This window comes from Nicotiana tomentosiformis, chromosome 6 (assembly GCF_000390325.3).
Source record: "Nicotiana tomentosiformis chromosome 6, ASM39032v3, whole genome shotgun sequence".
Classification (NCBI taxonomy): Eukaryota; Viridiplantae; Streptophyta; class Magnoliopsida; order Solanales; family Solanaceae; genus Nicotiana; species Nicotiana tomentosiformis.
This window is the reverse complement of record NC_090817.1, coordinates 145,181,283-145,192,293: the sequence shown is the minus strand read 5'-3', so window position 1 is coordinate 145,192,293 and position 11,011 is coordinate 145,181,283.

Here is an 11,011-nt window from a genome sequence, read left to right as displayed (position 1 = left end):
AATTAGTGGATGCGCAACCAAACTAAAAACTTTGATTGACAGAGTTACTCGATACTTATACTAGTGTGGAATAACTAACATTCTTTCAATCAGTGGATGCGCGACCAAACTAACACATACACCATTATAATAAATAATTTTGAAATGCGTCATTGCATGTTGTATCAAGCCTCTATATTTGAGTTGTTTCATTTCATTAGAGTCTATTTAATTTTAGAAGTAAATAATTTTGTAAGACAAATTAGGAATTATTCTTGAAATTAATAAGTTAAGAAAATTTTAAAATTAGATGTTTTTAGAAATGAATATTTAGACAGTAAAGTGTCAAACATAGAAAAAAAAAAGTGTAAAACCTAGAAAATTTGTCAAAACTTCATGGTAAATTTTACAAATGTGATATAGCTATGACTTTTTGTAAAGCAAAGTAAGTTTTGCAAATGATTCGGGTTGATTTCAAGCTTAAAGAATACAATTTAGATATAGCGCGAGGTTAGCACAGGTGGAACAAGTCCATTGGAATACTCGAATATGAAGGTCACGAGTGCCGGAGGACCCTAAGCTAAGTATCTAATGAAATAACTTTGGAAAATCAAATAAAGAAGATCAGAAAAATCACTGAAACTTGTGTGGCCAAGATGCGTGGCCCACGCAGGCTTCATGGCCCATTCCAGAAGAAGAAGAGAGTAAGAGGAGAAGAAAGGGCTCAAGCTGCGTGGCCAAGTTACGTGGCCCAAGCAGCCACCCACGCAAACCTTTGTGCTATAAAATAGGGGGAGTTCATGTAGAGAGAAAGAGTTGATATTTTTGGCTAAGTTTTGGGGTTCTAGAGAGAAGGTGGAGCATCCCCAACCCAAATACACTTCAAAAGTGAGTTTTATGATATTTTTATGGTGGATTAACATTGATTAAAGCTAGTATTAATATCTTCATGGATTGAAATCTATAGAAATTGGTCCAAATCTTCAAGAACACCAAGTGGACCCTAGTTTGGATTTTGACTTCAAGAATTAATTTCTCTACCATACAATTATGAATTAAGTATGTGGATGAGATTGTGGTTTAGGAAATGCTATTTGTTTGGAGTATTACATGAATCTTGAAAATGAGTATTGTGAGTTAGGATTCTTGAAAGAGAAAGACGGTGAATAATAAAATTATGAACTTTGTTGAGTTGTTTGGTTGTTCTTTAGTTAGAAATACAAAAGTATTATATGGATTGAACAAGACCTAAAATATATAATTCTTCACCATTGTTGAGTTAAGCGAAGGAGATGATGAATGGTGTTGATTTGGTGGAAATGAGTTAAATACTATTCTTTATAAGCTTGTGAGAAACTTACTATCGAATATTGTTGTTGAACTCAAAATGAGTGGATTAGAGTTAACAATTCAAGTTTCGACGTCTATGATGAGAATATGAAGACTTGTGAAGTTGGACCTAAGTATTGGACATTTAGTTGACTTAGTTGGCATTGGCGTAATACGTCGTTGATGTGTATGAGTTCATTACGTAGGTATTGGCTCGCTTGGTGACGTTTGAGCATTTTAGTCAATTTGGAACTTGGAATTGAGGTAAGTTGATTAAAACTTACTCTTCTTGAAAGATTTTCTCTAAAATCATAGTTGAGTTATTACATGAGTTTGTTTGTAAATGTGCATCCGTACTTATGGGGACAAGTGGGAAAGGATGTCACCATATATTTTGAGTTGTGTTACATAAAGAAAGACTTGTTGTTTTATCATTGAAAAATCTTATTTCTAAAGATTTGATGTCAAATGATGCTCGAGGAAAATATTATAAGTTTTATTTAAACTTGTGTATTGGAAAGAATATAAAATATTTGAGTGCTAAAAATATATTTTTATGAAAAGTTTTCTTTTGAAACTTGATTAATGGATAGAACTTGTTGTATCTTTGAAGATGGATGTTAAATTTCTAAAAGCTTTAATATGAAGAAGAACATATGTTTGATGGTTTTTATTCAAATGGTTTAGTTTGGCCATGTGCAATGATTTAATAAAAATAGATCTTTTGAGGCTGTTGTAGACATATAAAAATTATTAAGTTTAATTCATACAAACTTTGGATTGAATCTTAATTGTATTTGGGTTAAATAATTAATTTGGACTTTACAAATTAAATTAGTCCATTTTATTATTTTCAAGCCCAAGGTCTATTCCATCTTAAGACCCAGACTTGTATCATGTGTCAAGTGACATGGCATATCTAGTCAAACTCAAAGCTAATAAGATGACGCCACGTGTAAAATGATGTGGCAATCTCAGTCTAAAACAGTGATCAATCAAGAGTTGTCAAGTGTTTAAAATGACATGTCTTGGCCAATCATAACCAAGCTTATCACATAGCTTATGTGATAAGTTTGATGACACACATGAGCCAATCAGAATCAAGCAAGAGAGTTCATATGTAGCTGGACTGTCCATCCTCTACCACTATAAATAGAAGGGTTACATAACTCTATGGAGATTCAGAGTTGGAGAAGAGCATTCCACAATTGGTGGAAGCATCCACAAACAGAGAGATCAATCATTAAATGCATAGTTCTTTAACAAAGGAGTGATCAACGGAGTTCTTCCCGGAGATCAACCTGTAACAACAAAGTGTTGCTCGATATTCTTGGCAATTAAATACATCACAAGGAGGTCTGCATCGTCCTACATTCGAGAAAGACGCTTCTCAAGCCCTCGAATCACGGAGAATTTCAGAGAGGAGAATCAAGGGATACATATAATTGTACTCACAAATATTTATCAATAAATCTCTTTCTTCATATTATTTTTGTTGCAGTTTATTTTTCGTACTACAAAATTTATTGCGAACAAATTTTTGCACACCCAGTGGGATCAATTTTTCCCTTCATCTCTCCTTCTTACAAGTTGAAAACTACAAACTTTAGATCTACTGCTACAATGGCCTTTCACAAGTGTGATGTTTTATGCAAAGATGCTACTGTTGTCGCGTCCGCTGAGCTCAGTCATGTTAGCCCAATCACTCGAAGCAAGTTCAAGGCTAGTGGCTTGGATGGATCCGAATACTTCGCCTCCTTGGAGATGGAAAAGAAGAGCAGATCTCACACGATGTCTGCAACTGCAATCTCTGGGGGCAGCACCCCATTCTCGCTATTTGACAAACTTTCTCAAACAGTCTCCAACCTTGGTGAATTTGAGGATTTGGTCGATTCTCCAGTTCCAACGAAAGTCAATGCCTTAATGACTGACGCAACTAACATGGATGAGAAGTTTTCCATGATGGAACATACTATAGAAGTATTGAAGAAATCTGTTGAAGACAAAGACCTTCAAATCATTCAACTCTTGAACAAATTGGAGTCTTATGCACCTGGAGAGTCGAGCCACGTCCCTCTTCGTTCACCTGTCTCTACCTCGCAAAATATGGCTATTGAGGAATCACTTGCCAATTTCAACATTCAAAAGGAAAAGCAATCCACTTCAGTGGCGTTAGTTGTCCAACAATTGCAATACATGATAACAAACACCATCAGAGCTGACTATGACAGACCATCGCAAAGTTCGTTATACTACTCTAAGCCTTATACTCAGAGGATTAATTGTCTATCCATGCCAACCAATTATCAACCACCAAAGTTGCATCAATTTTGATGGCAAAGGGAACTTAAGGCAACATATTGCCTACTTTGTTGAGACTTGTAGTAATACTGGAACGCATGGTGACCTTTTGATAAAACAATTTGTTCGTTCTCTGAAAGGGAACGCATTTGACTGGTATATTAACTTGGAGCCCGAGTCCAATGATAGTTGGGAGCAACTTGAGAAGGAATTCTTCAATCGTTTTTACAGTACCCGAAGAACTGTAAGCATAATAGAGTTGACGGGCACCCAAGCAAAGGAAGGACGAGCCCGTGGTGTATTACATCAATCGTCAGAGGGCGTTAAGTTTGGACTGCAAGGATCACCTTTCAGAGATATCTGTTGTGGAGATGTGCATTCAAGGAATGCACTGGGGCCTTTTGTACATCCTACAAGGAATCACTTAGAGCACATTCTAATATCCTGAATCCTCTAGAGTTTTGAGAGTTTTTGGCCTCCTTAGACTCCTTTTCCTCACTTAGAGCACGTTCTAATATCCTGGCAATCTCTATTACTTGCTGAAATGGAATGTCAGTCTGCAATTCTCGAGTCATACATATTGTATAATCATAATCGAGCCCTTCAATTAATTTGCGGACTCGCTCTCTAACTGTAGGAACCAAGATAGGTGCATGACGGCTAACTCACTGAACCTGATAGTATATTCTGACACCGTCGTGGTGCCCTGACGCAACCATTCAAACTCTGTGCCCACGCATCCCGGAGATTCTGGGGAACAAACTCTTTCAAACATATCTCCGAAAATTGGGCCCAAGTTAGTGGCATTGCACCGGTTGGTCTACCTTATTCATAAACTTGCTACCATTGATATGCTGCTCCTGACAACTGAAATGTAGTAAGGGCAACTCCACTCACTTCCATACTACCCATGGTGCGGAGAATATGGTGACGCTTTTCTAGAAATCCCCGGTCATCCTCGGTAGTTGTGCCACTGAAGGTAGGTGGACTATACCTCTTAAATCTCTCAGGTCTCTTTTGTTCTTCTTCTGATGCCTCTGGCCTGACCTCAGGCTGAACCGGAATAATAGGATGTACCGGAACCACACCCGGAACCTGACCAATATGAATCTGTTGCTCTGGAGTACGGGCAGTAGGAGTCTGAGCTTCTCCCTCTATCTGTGAAATATTTGGTAAAACGGAGATCAATCCTGACTGAGTTAATATACCAAACATGTTTTGGAACTGTGCTAAAGTCTCCTGAAGTCCGGGGGTAACAACAGGTGTCTCTGGTACCTGTCCCCCAACCGGATCTACTAGCGACTCCTCAGTTGTTACTCTGACAGGTGCTCTAGCTGCGACATGTGCACTTTCTCGGCTTCTACCTCGAGCCCGGCCTCTTGCGGCCCTAGCAGTATGCGCGGTGTTTGCTCAGCTAACTCGGTAGCACATGTCCTCACCATTTGTGAGAGAATAGAGATACAACGGCTCAAATTCCAAAATCAACAAATCTGCACGATAAGAATGAAAGAAGTGAAAATTTCCTAACAATTCTGTAGCCTCTCGAAGATAAGTACAGACGTCTCTGTACCGATCCGCAAGACTCTACTAGACTCGTTCGTGACTCGTAGAACCTATGAACCTAGAGCTCTAATACCAATTTTTCACGACCCAAAATCCCACCACAGGCGTCGTGATGGAACTTAGTCTCTAAGACTAGGTAAGCCGATTACAATTACATTTCGAGAAATTTTTTTTAAACATATAATTTAATACAAGTGTCGAAACCAAAAGCGAAAACAAATATAAAAAACCTCCCAAGACTGGTAATATTGAGTCATGAACTCTAACTGAGTACATGCAGTGATCCCAAGGATCGAATATACAATACTGTTTGAATAAGAGTGGACAGTACAATAAAAATGGAAAGACTCCAAGGGACTGCGACGATCAAGCAGTCCTACCTTGAATCCTTGCGATCACACTCTAATCTCTGTCCGAATCCGATATCTCAAATACCTGGCTCTGCACAAAATGTACAGAAGTATAGTATGAGTACACCACAGTTGGTACCCAGTAAGCATCAAGACTAACCTCGGTGGAGTAGTGATGAGGTGCAATCAAGACACTCACTAGTCAAATATCATGTGCAATATAGCATTATACGATAATAATGGAAAGCAAATAGCAGTAATGTCACGACCCAAAATCCTAACCTGTCGTGATGGCGCCTATCTCAATACTAGGCAAGCCAAAAATCTCAATGAACCACAAATTCTTTTTAAGTCTGAAAATATAATATTTAAATACAATACATAATCCCACAAATACTGATACGAACACTCCCCAAAACTTGGTGTCACTGAGTACTTGAGCATCTAATATGAATACAAGTCAAAAGAAAAAGGTCTATAATAGTCAAAGACCAAATACAGTAAACAAGGAGATAGGGAAGGAGAGACAAGGTCTGCGAAACACGGCAGCTACCTCTAAATCTCCAAAAAATCAGCTGTGTGGAATAATCAACACTCGCTATGTCCAGGAACACCTGGGTCTGCACACGAAGTGCATGGTGTACTATGAGTATAACCAACTCAGCAAGTAACAATAATAAATAAGGAATTGAAGATAATGATGAGCTACACAGTTACAGTTCATTTTCAGTAATTTCAGCAAAGAATAGACATGCTTTCAAATCTGACAGTTTAAGTCAAATCCATTTTATACTGTTCAAGTTCATGTAATCCAGATATAAAATCTTTCAGAGAATTTCACAACAATGACAGATAGCAACTAAGTGCAATAACAAATGAAAAGCAAGTACAGCCTCTCAGGCCAACAATCACTCCACTCGTCACAACAACTCATCCACTCAGCTCTCAGCCATCAGCACTCACACTCAATGGGTACCCGCGCTCACTGGGGGTGTACAGACTCCGGAGGGACTCCTACAGCCCAAGCGCTATAATCTGCACGGACAACTCACGTGCTGCACGTACAACTCACGTGCTGCACGTACAACTCACGTGCCATAATATAAATATCTGGATCCGCACGGCCAACTCACATGCTATAGTATAATATAAGGATCCGCACGGACAACGCATGTGATGCACGACCAACTTACGTGCTATAGTATAATATAAAGATCCGCACGACCAACTCACGTGTTGCACGTCCAACTCACGTGCTATGTTATAATATCTCATAATCAGGCCCTCGGCCTCACTCAGTCATAAAGCTCTCCAGTCTCCCGGGCTCTCCACAATCATAAAATCAACCCAAACAACAATGATATGATACATCAATAATGAATAATAGAGACTGAGATAAAATAATCAAGTAGTTGTGACTGAGTATAAAACAACAATTTAAGCAGATAATTCACATGTACACGACCTATATGGGTCCCAACCATACCAACATATAGCCTAAACATGGTTTCTAGCATGACTTATAGTCAAGTTTCCACAACACGAGCACATAACTATCAACAAGTTATTCAGCATTACAGTTTCTACGGGACGGACCAAGTCATAATCCCCTCAGTGCACGCCCACACGCCCGTCACCTAGCATGTGCGTCACCTCCAAAATAATCACATGACACAAAATTCTGGGGTTTTATACCCTCAGGACCAGATTTAAAACTGTTACTTACCTCAGAGTGTGAAATTCTTTACTCTGCTATGCCTTTGCCTCGCAAATCGGCCTCCGAATGCCTCGAATCTAGTCATAAATAATTCATTTCAGTCAATAAAATTTATTGGAATTAATTCCAAATGAAAAATATAATTTTCCATAAAAATTTGAATTTTAGCTCAAAAATTGCCCGTGGGGCCCACGTCTCAGAACCCAACAAAAGTTACAAAATCCGAAAGCCCATTCAACCACGAGTCTACCCATACCAATTTTACCAAAATCCGACCTCAACTAGACCCTCAAATCTACAAATCTTATTTCCAAATTTCTAAGTTCAAAACTCCGATTTACACCTCAAAATCATGTAATCTAGTCGGATTATTCGATGATAATTCAATATTATGGAGTAGAAATGATCACAAGGGACTTACCTCAAGTTTTTCTTGAAAATCTATCAAAAATCGCCTCTCCTCAAGCTCCAATTTGTCAAAAGTGGCGAATAGGACGAAGTCGCTGTTTTATAATTCTGCCCAGATAGCCTCGGTTCTGCCTCGATCTTGGCCTTTGATCGTGGTCCTCGATCCCGGGCCTCGATCCTGGTCCTCGACCCTGCCTTCGATCGTGGCCCTCGATCCTAGGCTCGATCGTGGCTTCGATCCTGATCCTTGACCCTGCCTTCGATCGTGGCCCTCGACCCTGGGCTCGATCGTGGCTCGATTCTGGGCTCGATTTCTGACAGAAGAAATTTCCAGGAGAAGGAAATTGCAGCGGCTGTTGTAGTTCAATTTTTGATCTGCTAACCATCCGAAACTCACCCGAGGCCCTCGGGACCTCAACCAAATATACCAACAAGTCCTAAAACATCATACGAACTTAGTCGAATCCTCAAATCACCTCAAACAACGTTAAAACCATGAATTATACCCCAATTCAAGCCTAATGAACTTTGAAATTTCTAATTTCTACAAATGACTCCGGAACCTGTCAAATCACGTCCGATTGACCTCAAATTTTGCACACAAGTCATAAATGACATAACAGAGGTATTCCAATTTTCAGAATCAGATTCCGACCCCGATATCAAAAAGTCAACCCCCGGTCAAACTTTCAAAAAAATTCAACTTTCGGCATTTCGAGCCTAATTCCTCTACGGACCTCCAAATAATATTCCGGACACGCTCCTAAGTCCAAAATTACCATACGGAGCTATCAGAATCATAAAAATTAAAATTCGAGGTCGTTTACACATAGGTCCGTATCCGGTCACTTTTCTAACTTAAAATTTTCAATTATGAGACTAAGTGTCTCATTTCACTCCGAATTCCTTTTGGACCCGAACCAACTAACCTGGTAAGTCATAAAATAACTGTAAAGCATAAATTGAATAGTAAATAGGAAAACGGGGTTATAATACTCAAAACGACTGACCGGGTCATTATAAGTAATGGGAATAAGAATCAACCAGTGGTATCAACAACAAGGCAATAAGAATACCACGATTATTGTCCTACCAAATAAGGAATATCAATATATCCAATTAAACAAGTCTTTCAAATACAAAAAATTTCATAATAAAATCACTCTGTGATACCTCATCTCATTGTCATAAAATACGGGTCTCAGCCCACGTTCATATTCCACGGCACCTCGTGCCCATTTTTATATCACAACTGAACGGACAACTCACGTGCCCAAAGTATCAATATATAAAAACTGTAGGATCAATTTATTTTCAATAAAATAAGGTTAAAATATTTAAATCAAGTAAGAAATCAACAAAGAAATAAGTTTATTTTAAAAATTATTTGAGTGAAGAAAATGACATTTCAATTAAAATAAAGCACCAGATAAGCTACTGATTTGATGTTAAACTTATTAAATTAAATCATAAGAGTAATTTCTTTTATTTAAAACAACTCAATTATCGAAAACAAGTACAAACTGGAAATACAAATTCTCAGAGTCTCGTACGAAAAAGCCAAAGTCAACAGAATACAACGAGAAATATAAAACACTTAATATTAAGTCAAATAATACATCACGGAGAACACAAGAATTTATATATTACGAAAAAATAAAATAACCAAAGGCAAGTGCAACTATAGAAAAATATCAACAAAGGGTACTCTCGAGGTACCGCCTCCTGTCCCAAATCATAAATAAGTTTCAACAAAGGGTACTCCCGAGGTACCACCTCATAGTCCCAAATCATAAATAAATTTCAACAAAGGGCACTCTCGAGGTACCGCCTCGTAGTCCCAAATTATAAATAAATTCACAATCTTTTCTTATATCACCGCGGGAGCCTTCACATTTAGTTTTTAAAATTATTTTTTCCGAAATAGCATCTCGCGTTTTAGCTACCTTTATCACACCGCATGGCTTCTAGTAGTTCCCCTACTAGCCACGCATATCAAGCCCCCTTATCTCACCGCATGCGTTTCAATACCCAGATCTTATACCACCGCATGCGTGTCAATATCACAATATATCATAATTCGCACCTCAAGTGCCCGATTATCACATCATAACACAACTTGCACTTCAAGTGCTCAAATATCATAACATATTATAGATTTGCACATCAAGTGCTCGAATATCAAAACATATCACAAATTGCACCTCAAGTGCTCAAATATTACAACATATCAAAAATTACACATCAAGTGCTCAAATATTACAACATATCATAAATTGCACAACAAGTGCTCAAATATCACAACTTGCCACATAAATCAACAATACATTATTTTTCACAATAAGTAGCCCATGGCTCGACCATAATGTGCACAAAATCTTAACAAAAATATCCGGGAGTGAACAACTCAACAAAATAATATTTCACAATTTAACACTTTGTCTCAATATGATTTACGGCCTTTATAACTCAATACCAATTTCAACAACATAAACTGGAAAGTAATTCATTAAGGAACAATGCCTTCTTTAATCCAGATTTTGATAATTATATTAACGCCTCAATTGAAACTTATTTAATTAATTATTTGCAGATGAAAAAATCCATAATATAATTATTTCCAGAAAATATCAAATCAACAAACTCACGGTATTCACATATAAAATTCAAGTGACAATCACACCAAATTATCATATAAAAACAAATTCGACAAACAAGGATTGAGACATGGCAAATAGAGGATTAAATAAATGCCAACAATTATACAATTTACTACACAAAAATGCCTAAGACTTTAACCCAATAAATTTTGCACATATAAGCCCGAGTACGTACTCGTCACCTCGCATACACGGCTTTTCACATTTCACAAATGGCATATAAGACTCGATGCCTAAGGGGTAATTCCCCCACTCAAGGTTAGGCAAGATACTTACCTTTTTGAAGTTAGGCCGATATTCTAAAAGAGATTTTTTTCTTGAATTGACCTCAAACAGCTCGAATCTATACAAATTAACTGTATAACTTCATTAAAATTTATCGAAAATAACTCCGGGTAATAAAATGTCGACTTTAAATTTTATTCTAAAAAGTCAACCAAAGTCAATGCAGGGCCCGACTCTCGGAACCCGACAAAATTTTCATGAAATTCGAACACCCATTCTGATACGAGTTCAACCATACCAATTTTATCAAATTCCGATAATAACTCGACCTCCAAATCTTAAATTTTCGTTCTTAAAAAAGTTTTGCAAAAATCTTGATTTCTTCCATTTAAATCCGAAATAAATGATGAATATAATCATGGGTTTATGAAATATAATCATTTTCAGATATAGGACACTTACCCAAGTCAAAGTCATGA